This window comes from Mytilus californianus, unplaced genomic scaffold (genome assembly GCF_021869535.1).
Source record: "Mytilus californianus isolate M0D057914Y unplaced genomic scaffold, xbMytCali1.0.p SCAF_12, whole genome shotgun sequence".
Lineage (NCBI taxonomy): Eukaryota > Metazoa > Mollusca > Bivalvia > Mytilida > Mytilidae > Mytilus > Mytilus californianus.
The window spans coordinates 31,283,271-31,294,142 of NW_026262604.1; positions in this window are offsets into that span (position 1 = coordinate 31,283,271).

A 10,872-nucleotide genomic window follows, 5' to 3' on the forward strand; every position below is an offset into this window, starting at 1 on the left:
GGCACACCAGCCTATTTATTTTCAAAATTATTGTTATATGATGCACATTATCTGTTCAAGAAATAAACATTTAGTTCTCCAAAAAGTTAATACTAAAGTATCGTTATTCTATCAAGATAACAAAACTTACACATGTATAGATATTTAACTAGGACAACATATACCAGTAAAAAGGAAAATAACAAAAATACTATATGAAATATACATGTAGTAATATCGTGTCCAAGTTATTCTAACACAGCTAGTTCTACAAAATACAGAATATTTTTTTAACGCCTATGTCATGATTTTCTACCATAGACTGATTAAAATTAGCAGATGTTTGAAATTGTCAAATCATCATCACGGGTAGTAAGGTCGTCATATCGAAGAGTGTTCAGTACAGTGATTTTGTCATAGTTTGATTAAGTCGGTCATGGATTAGTTAGGTTACTTCCCAGAACGATTGCCTCAGTTCTTTTCAAATGAGCAAATAAAAAGCAAATTACATGTTTGAATCTATATTGTAAGTCAAACGATCTAAATTGAAATTGTTGTTATTAAGAAACTAACGCAGGATAACCAAAATATCCAAATTGGTATGGTTTGGTTAAGCGATTGACATGGTTCAGTTAAGATTCTAGAGATTCGTCATGGTTTTGATCAAATTTGTCATGATTAAGATCCAAATTAATACATATTTATTTCACCTTAATATTGATAGTTTGTTTGAAGGCGCTTGTGAAAAAACGAAGTTACACACTTTACCAATTGACTAAGGAGGAAAAATTAGCCTTTTTGACCAAATTTGGTGGGCGTAAACGGCAAACCGTACATTTATATATTTTTGTCCCCCGCGTAACGCGTTGCGGGGGACATGGAAATACTGGGCGTCCGTCCGTCCGCTTGTGCGTTCGTCCGTCCGATCTCACGTGTACAATTCTTGCCAGATTTTTATGAAACTTATATCATAGGTTTATATAAGCAATGTCTTGGACGGTTTCGAAAATCAGCGCCGATCAACTATTTTTAAAAGAGTTATGCCCCTTGGAAATATAAATTATATGGAGAACTGCATTGTAAGCGCTCTCATATGCACAATTCTTGCCAGAATTTTATGAACCTTAAATCATAGGTTATATAAGCAATCTCTTGGACGAATTTGAAAGTTAGTACCGATCAATTTTTTTTTAAAGAGTTATGCCCCTTGGGAATATAAATTATATGGAAAATTGCCATATCAGCGCTCTAATGTGTACAATTCTTGCACAATTTTTATGAAACTTATATCATAGATTTATATCATCAATGTACTTGAAGAGTTCAAACATCAGTGCTGATCAATTATTCTAAAACAGTTATGCCCTTGAAAATATTGATTACATGAAAAATTGGAATGTTATCGCTCTCATGTGTTCAATTCTTGCCAGAATTTTATGAATGATATATCGAAGGTTTATATCAGCAATGTCTTTGACAATTTCGAAAAACAAATTCTGATCAAATTTTGTTAATGAGTTATGCTCCTTGGAAATATAAATCATAATGGAAATCATATTGCATTTGCTCTGAAGCCTTCATTTCTCTAAAGATATTAATAAAAGTTTTAAGAACAAAAAAGTGCTTTTTTTAGTTATTGCCCATGTACCTAGAATAGATTAAATATGTGCAACGCCTTGGAACTCTGTTCTTTTATTATTTTTGGTGTGTTCCTAAGATATAATTTATATAGCGACTGCTCTTTTTAACTGGCAATCGATATAATTAATTACAAAAACAGAAAGCGTTGCTTCTGTTTCACCTAGACTCTTTTCTCCATATGTCTATGATGGACTCTGCCGGGGATAACTATCGTGAGAGGCGTCACTAGTCAAATGATTCAAGACGTCTACTAAGAGTTGTAAAACGTACCAGCTAGTAAAAAAACTAATTTTTGTTTAATATTGTGTTCTAGCAAACTATACATCTATTGTTTTAATTTGAACTTGACTATGTCTATGATGAATAAAAGGAGATTTAATTTAATTTTTTTTTGGGGGGGGGGGGGGGGGGGGGTATACGCCCATGATACAGTAACCCAACTACAAACTATAAGTGAAACAATAATATGAAAATTACTTTCAAAGTATCGAATTTAAATATATGAAAGATCACAATTTCGAATTAGACAGGTCCATAATGTACATTTTAACAAATGAATAAAAATGATTATGTTTTGTCATAGTGTATAAGTGTATTGTGTAGTATCACTTAACCCGTTTAAGCATTTTTCTTTTATGCAATAAAGTTCCGATTATATCAGAAAAAGCTCTGTCAGTCTTGTATTTAGTATGAGACAATGTACATTATTATATGTGATCGAAAAAAATAATTGAAAAATTCCAAGATACACGTGTTATTGTGTTTAGTATAAGTACATTTAAACTGTGAACGGCCTTATTTTTGATCCGACTAGACGAAAATCACAGAGAATAAGATGCATATTGGCAGCAGAATTCCATTCGGAAATAAACAAAATGTTGTCTTGGACTCATGATTTTTTTATTAGTTGTTTTTGGCTTGGAAAATACTCACAGATCGGTTCTTTGTGTCTTTGGTGTTTTTGTGACTTGATTATTTTGCTTTGTATCGATCTGATGAGTCAAGTCCTTTTCAACTATTTTTTATAGTTTGTTGTGCTGTCATACTACTGCCCAGGTTAAGGCAAGGGGATGTTTGGGAGCCCACAAACATTTAAACCACGACATATTCTGTATGTGCCTGTCTAAAGTCCAGTCTGTAATGCAGTGGCTGTCGTTTGTTACTGTATATCACATTTGTTTTTCGCTTATTGTTTTGAACATAAATTAGGCCGTTGGTTCTGTGGATTCATTATTATTCGTTGGATACCAATTTTCGTGGGTTTCGTGGGTACAGGTGAACCACGAATTCAAATGTTCAACGAATTACAAATGTTAATTTGGCTTTGTATGCAGAGATTGGCAAAACCACGAAATCAAATATCCACGAAAATGCAAGTGTTCCTCAATCCACGAAAATTGATACCCACGAAAATAAATGAATCCACAGTATTCTCATTTTAATATTGCTTTACCTTTAATTTTGTCGGAGCCTTTAATTGCTTGCTAAGAGGTATGAGTTTTGTTAATTGTTGAAGGCCTAACATTTACGTTATTTGGTCTAGGCTGGATTGGTGTCTCATTGGAAATCATACTGCATTTATTAACTGTATATTACTATGTGCTTTCTTAGGTCCTTTTGTATTCCGAATAAAACTACTTTTAAAGAAATTGCTATTGAAATGCATTAATATATAACCCTCGTGATCTCTTTATACATGCGTGTTCTATAATTATGATAACTATAATGACACTATCTTAGATTTACTGTAGACGACTTATTTTCTCGAGCGATGTATTTTTGCGAGTAGAAGATCAACGTTAATATGTGAAACTCAGATCTACTCGTATGGGAACAAAACAACAACATAAGGAAATCGCAACAATATATTGCCTCAAAATAGGATAGAATGGGTTAAACACGAAAAAAAAATATCAGCGAAAATATTTGTTAACAGTATTTTAATAGTTGTACATAATGTCTGTTTATTTTGATCGTTACACTTCCATCATACACGACAGGAATCACTAAACTGAACCATGTCGAACATGAACTAAACCATGACACTACTGAACCAAACCATGACACCGAATTTTCAGTAATCTTAAATTGTGTGCAAATGTAGCTTTTTTCGGAATAATTGACGGCAGGTTTATATCATAACGAAATATGTGATGTAACAGACAGTAAAGAAATCCCCTTTCTTTATGCATAAGAAACGAACAACAACTTTTAAATTTTGACATACGCAAGCATTATTCTGTGTCAGATTACAACTATATGATAAAAAAAATGATATACTAACATATTAGCCATAAACAAAGATACCTACTAGCTTGATTTTATGTTCAGAGGTTCCTTTAGCAAAAAATCCGAATATTTATAATGTGTCATTGTTTGTCATTAAAAACACTTAACACAATCATGTCCAACCTAACCAAACTATGACAAAATCACAGTACTAAACGCTCCTCGATATGACGACCTTACTACCCGTGATCATTATAATTTAAGTCATTGAAATATCAAATTTTTATTCATTCATGAATAAACATTAGTTGTTAATGCAAAGTCGACACCATGGAAAAAAAACATTGGAATACAGACGATGAGTTCGGCATCATCACTGTATTTTAGATACTGGCAGTACTTCAGCAAAGAAATGGTATATATCCACATTATTTTGGACAAAATTAAGCGCTAGACTATGTAAACCAACGGAACTACCGGTAATAGTAGCAACTGTCGTATTCCTGACGTGCTACAGGCATTTCTGACGAAAGAAATTATTAGCAAGACAAATACAAAAATAAGTCCCAAGGTCAGTATCAGTCAGTAGTGCAGTGCTCGTCCAATCGCCTCACACTCACACGTGTTTGTGTTTCGGGCTTAAACTATAAAAGAAAGTGAGAAACTGTAAACAATTAAAAAAAACAAGACACGATCAACAAATAGGTCAACAGAGTCGAAGTTGTCGGTCCACTTCTGTATGATAAGAGCTACTACCGTTAAATAATGACTTTTTCCAATTTTTGTATTTTTGGCAAAACCTATACAAGCTGTGCGTGTACTGATTTTGTGTCATTGATAGATACCTCATATCATTTGGTTTTCTATTATATAAACGGAGTCTTTCTCTCGTGCTTTGTGGAGGCCGTAGATAGTTTCCCCGTATTGAGATATATATTCTTCTGTATTTTTAAGGTTATTTATTTCTGATATAACGTTTCTTATGTGTGCCACATCGTCATTCTGTCAATTTTAGGCCAGGTGTGTACTAAAATTTAAATTAGACGCACACTACCTATTCTTGGCCCCCATTTCTACCCACGTTAAATTTTTCACTTCCAACATTTATGGGGGCGGGATCAATATATCGTTATTTACACACCAGACCGTACTGGTTACCGGAACTTTGGATAAACCAAACCAGGTACTCCATATCTGAGAAACAGGCAATATATGCCCTCAATTTTATAATTCATTCATACATTTTTGTATTATTAAAAATTATCAGTCAATATGTGTACTTCCAGGATCACCAGTCCCTCACCTTTCTTTTGAAACCTTAATTACTAAAATATATTCTACATAGTTTGTTATTTACAACTATGCGTAGGAACTTTTATTGTTTTGAATATGTACTACTTTCCAGTATGTTCTTTTATGACCGGGCCCGATTTGGTGGTGTTACATCTTACAGAGTCTTTCCGAATAATTTTCCAAAGAAATTCCTCTCGAACCGGTGCTAGGACCGTCTTAGCCTTGCAGTGAGGTGAGAGTTGTTTTGCTAAATGTTTAAGTCCTCACTGTGACTTTTGATGAAGAACAGCAAATAAAAGTGCTATGACTTTGCTTTTTTGTGTTTTTGCTGTGCATGTATACTGAATTTGTGTCATGGATGGATACCCCATATCCTATGTTTTTTCTATTTGAATAAATATTGTTTGTATTTGTATACATATTGCTTTTGGCTTCTGTAAATTAAAACCATACTAAATACTATTGTTAAACACAAATGCACATTCACGGCACTACGATCTGTCGAATGCTATATTTTTGCATTTGTCATGTTACATGTATGTATCGATCTGATGAGTTAAGCCCTTTTCAACTGATTTTTATAGTGTGTTCGTATGTTGTACTGCTACACCAATGTCTCAGGTTAGAGAAGGGTTGGCGCCTTCAAACATGTTTAACCCTGCTACATTCGTCATGTGCCTGTCCCAAGTCAAGAGCCTGTAGTTCAGTGGATGTCGTTGTTTCATAACTGTCATATTTGTTTTTCATAAACTGTTTTGTTACAAATTTATAATAGGCCGTTAGTTTTCTAAATTGAATTGTTTCATATTTTTCATGCCTACTTTAGGGTATGGGGTTTTCTCATTGGCGAAGGCCGTACGAATGTCTATAATTGTTTATACCTACTTCATTTGAACTTTGGTGGAAAGTTGTCTCATTAGCAATCATACCACATCTCCTTATTTACGTATAATAGCAGATAGAGAGAAAGAAAACAGAAACAAGTGATCAGGAATACAAGATCAACAAAAAAGAAATTTTAGTAATGATAATTATATAGTGTACAATGATGAATAACATTAACTGTACTGCACCAGATAAGAGTTTTGACAATTAATGTCTTTTCAGTGATGCTCTCGAAGCCATGAAGTTCAAAACATAAGTAAATCGTTGAAGGGCTAATAAAACCAAAAAGGACCTCAAAAAAGCAAAACCCGGAGCTTTGCCTGAAGGAGATGCATTCCTTAATTTAAATGCATTTCGACATTTTATAACAGAACCTTTAATGTCAGTGCTTCAGTCTAATTTTTTGTGAGAAGTGATACTTTGTCAGTATCCGTATTGGGCCTCGAAAGCAGGAACGCAGATTTAAATATTTTTTTATTAATTCATAATACTTACGTAATTGGAAAATACCTTAGGATTATCTCCTTCTAATAAGTATTCACACCGCCGTTCGCGCTTTCAAACATTATTAAAGCGCTCAGGTGTATCTACTTCCACCACGCATGCGTGACTCCCCAGTCTTCTTCTTCGGCGAAAAGTGTTCACATGCTTTATATTTTCCTCTTGGAAAATGTTACTTTTTTTAATTTCATCCACGTGTATTTTCATAGTTTTAAGTTTTGAGATAGACGCTTTCCAATGTAAACACGGCCAATCATTCGGCAAGTGAAGAGGCAAAATTTCCTAAAGCTACTCCGTCTCGCTCTGATAAAAACGAGAAATCGTCAGTCAAACATACCGGAAGTCGCAAAAAGTCGACGATTAAATCTTCTACTGCTAGCAGCACGTGTGCTAAAGAAGTGTCGGATGATGCTGAGACAATTTCGACTGAACAGGTTTGTCATTAAATGTAGAAAATGAATTGAGAGCAGAAATTTCAAATGTAAAAGAGACTGTGAATTCTCGTATGGACATTCTAGAGATGTTGCCACGTTAGGTGGGCAGAATTCTTTCATACAAACTAGTGTTGCAAATCATGACTATGACATTAATAATGCAATTTCCCTTCAACCAGATAGGGACGAAAGAATGGGTCTTGATTTAGATATAGATTCCGACAATGAATTCCAACATTCTTCTGTGAATAAAAACGGTACACATAACCGTTTTCAGAGATATTTGGTAGTTGATAAGGGCTCCTCTCTTAATACTGCTAATGACAGTAGAGATATTCTGGGTGATATTTTTGGTGAAGATGCCAAAACTAAACTAGACAAATCTGAAGGTGGTATTGTTCTAGATCAAAGTCAGATTAAAATTTTGAATCAATCTTGGCACTGTAATAATCTTCTTTTATTGTGAACGTATACAGAGGAATATACGGCTAGTTTTCCTGTGAGTGATACATCTGCTGATATGCTTAACTTACAAAAACTAGATGACATTACCCATACTTTACTGTATAAATGGCATGGTCCTAAAGCTGGTAAAGCTCGTAATAAATTTTTTTCTCAACCTGAGGAAACGTTTGAAAATATGGCTTTATAATACTTGTTCAAATTGTGAAAGACATTTTTACAATGTCAGTGAAAGCTATGGACCAAACAGCTAGAACTGGTGCGTTTCATCATTTGATTCGTAGGAAAGCCACCTTGTTAGATAAGGTCTAAAGGACATGACGGAGCTAAATGACAAATTTTATCACTTAAACTGTCAAGTGATGGTGTTCTTGAGATAGATTTTGATGAGAAAATGAAAAATCGATCAGAGACAAATAAACAAATCAAAGATTTACTGCCAGAATTAAATCGTAAATCGACTGCTTCAACTTCCGGCTTTTAAAGGAAGAGTACTGTCATTCATACTAGTCAAGACAATAATGGTCAAAAAGTGGCAAAAAATGACTTTTCAAATTTTCGCATCCCTAAGATGGCGGATATTAAGCCTAGTAAAAATAAAGGCGGTTTTGAGCCTTATTTCAGATGTCATGGTTCTGGTAGACAAGAGGCGGATGGTGAAGTGAAAGGCACAAAGAACAAACGACAATTGGGTTTTAAAAATAATAAAAGAGGGTTACAAATTGGAATTTTCGGGGGAAATCCCACAAACAGGAATAAAGTAAATAAATGTTCCAATGAAAAATTTGCCTATTCTGTTAACAGAAATAGATCAACCTTTTGGAAAAAAGCCATAGACAATGTACCTGTAAAAGAAAAAAACTGTGGTTTTTACAGTAAGTTTTTTCTAGTACCTAAAAAGACAGGCGATTTGAGACCTGTAATAAATTTAAAGCCTCTGAACAAGTGTTTCCAGAAAAAAACACTTCAAAATGGATTCTCTAAACAGTGTCTTAAACTTAGTACAAAAAGGAGATTGGGCAATTTCTCTCGACCTGAAAGATGCATATTTCCATATACCAGTTCACGAAACACACAAAACGTATCTAAGATTTTGTGTCAACAATCAGTGTTACCAATTTCGGGTGCTGTGCTTCAGTTCAACATCAGCACCTCGAATTGTCACTAAAGTGTGTTCTGTGGTGGCAGCTCATTTACTAGCCCAAAATATTCGTGTAGCAGCTTATCTAGACGATTGGTTCTTGATAAATCAGGTTAAACAAATGCTGATTTCAGATCGAGAGAAAATCCTCAACCGCCTAACAAATTTAGGATTTGTAGTAAATCTAGAAAAGTCAGGCCTATTTCCAACGTAATCAATAACATACATAGGGGCAGTGTTTTCTTTAAAAGAAGGGATAGTTCGTCCTACATTAGAAAGGGTGTCAAAACTCCTTCCTGCAGTAGAACTTATCTAAAACAAGCAAAATCAAGCAACAGCAAGAGATTTTCTACAATTATTAGGTATTATGGCTTCATGCAAAGAACTAATTCTAAATGCAAGACTCTTTAAGAGACCAATTCAAAACCTAGGAATAAAAATTCCTTTTCAAAACATCTAAAAGGTCACCTCAGATGGTGGTTAAACATAGAAAATTTAGATATGGGCAGATCAATAACACCTTGGGAAACGTCAATAACAGTAACAACAGACGCATCAAAATCAGAGTTCGGAGGTCACATCAACAACAGTCTCATAGTTCAGGGTTCATGGTCAGTAGAAGAAAAGCGTCTCCACATCAATTCTTTAGAAATGGAAGCGGTTTTTCTAACTGTAAAGCATTTCCTACCAAAAATGTTCTTATTCGATCAGACAATGCAACGAACATTCGTTACATACACAAACAAGGAAGCACTCGCTCTCCCCCCCCCCCCCCTTTGTATGAGAACTTGGAAACTTCGGCAATTAGCACTAGAAACCATTTTTTTTCTGAAAGCTGCAGCACACATTGCAGGAAATAGGAATATACTAGCAGACCATTTAAGTAGGGTAAAATTTCAACCAACAGAATGGTCATTAAACAAAGAGACGACACATGCAATATTTCAGATTTGGGAGACACCTCACATAGATCTTTTCGCCTCTGCGAAAAATCGACAAAACAGATCTTTTACTCCTGGAACCCAGACCCTCAGGCATATGCAATAGATGCTCTAACAATTCCTTGGAACAACATGTATGCGTATGCATACCCTCCAATTTGTCTAATACCAAAAATACTACAACATATGACGAGGTACGATTGTCAGTTAATTTTAATAGCTCCACATTGGCCACGCAGACATTGGTACACAAATCTTCTGAAGTACATACATGTAATAGATTATCCAAGGAGCCTGCCAGTCAGGGAGGATCTATTACACCAGCCTTAAACAAACATATTTCATCTAAATCAAGCAGTATTCAATCTGACTGCATGGTTTTTTTTTATCGACTTACAGTTTAAAGAGAAAGGTTTTTCTAAAGAAACTAGAAAATAACATGGCGCTCTGGAACTAAAAAAAAAATACTCTGTTATCGAAAATTCAATAGCTGGTGTAGTAGACGGGAAATTGATCCCTATAGTGCTTCTCTGACGGAGGCGGCTGAGTTTTTGACATATTTATACTCAGAAGGTCTTCAGTATAGAACCATAGCTGCTGATAGATCTATGTGATTCTCTATTCTAGCTCCAATTATTACAGTAGAACATCCTTACATTTTTCGTCTTATGAAAGTGTTTTTTAACTCGAGATCCCCCCCCCCCCCCCCCAAAAAAAAATAGTCCTTTTACCTGAATGGGACTTACCTTTAGTTTTAAGAAAATTAAAACAAGCACCTTTTGAACCAATGAAACATGCTCGTTTGAAATTGTTCCTTGGAAAACTGGATTTTTAATCGCAATTACTTCTTTCAGGAGATGCAGTGACTTACAATCTTTGTGTATTGGGAATGACTCTATTGTTGTATAGTAGAAAGGGGTGACTTTTGTTCGTCATGGACTATCAAAATAGGATAGACCAAAACATTTTGGTAGCAAGATTTTTATTCCGTCTTATCAATCAGATAAGTTATTAGATCCTATTTATTATTATTTGAAAAAAAAATGAACCTTTCAGGAACTCTGACAGTGAGTTTGTGAACAAGTTGTGTTTATCTTTTATTGAACCGCACAAAACCTGTTACATCACAGACTATTTCGTCTTGGATTGTTAATGCAATTAAATGTGCTTACAATGAGAAGGACACGAAATTTCGTGCTCATTCTACAGGAGCCTTGGGCCAATCTTGGGCACTTTTTTAACGGCGCATCTGTGAAGTCTATTATAAACACAGCTGACTGGGCAAAGGAATCAACCTTTACTCGTTTTTATTTACGTCACATAGACGTAGAAATTTTAAATTCTGTGTAAATAAGAATTTTGTACA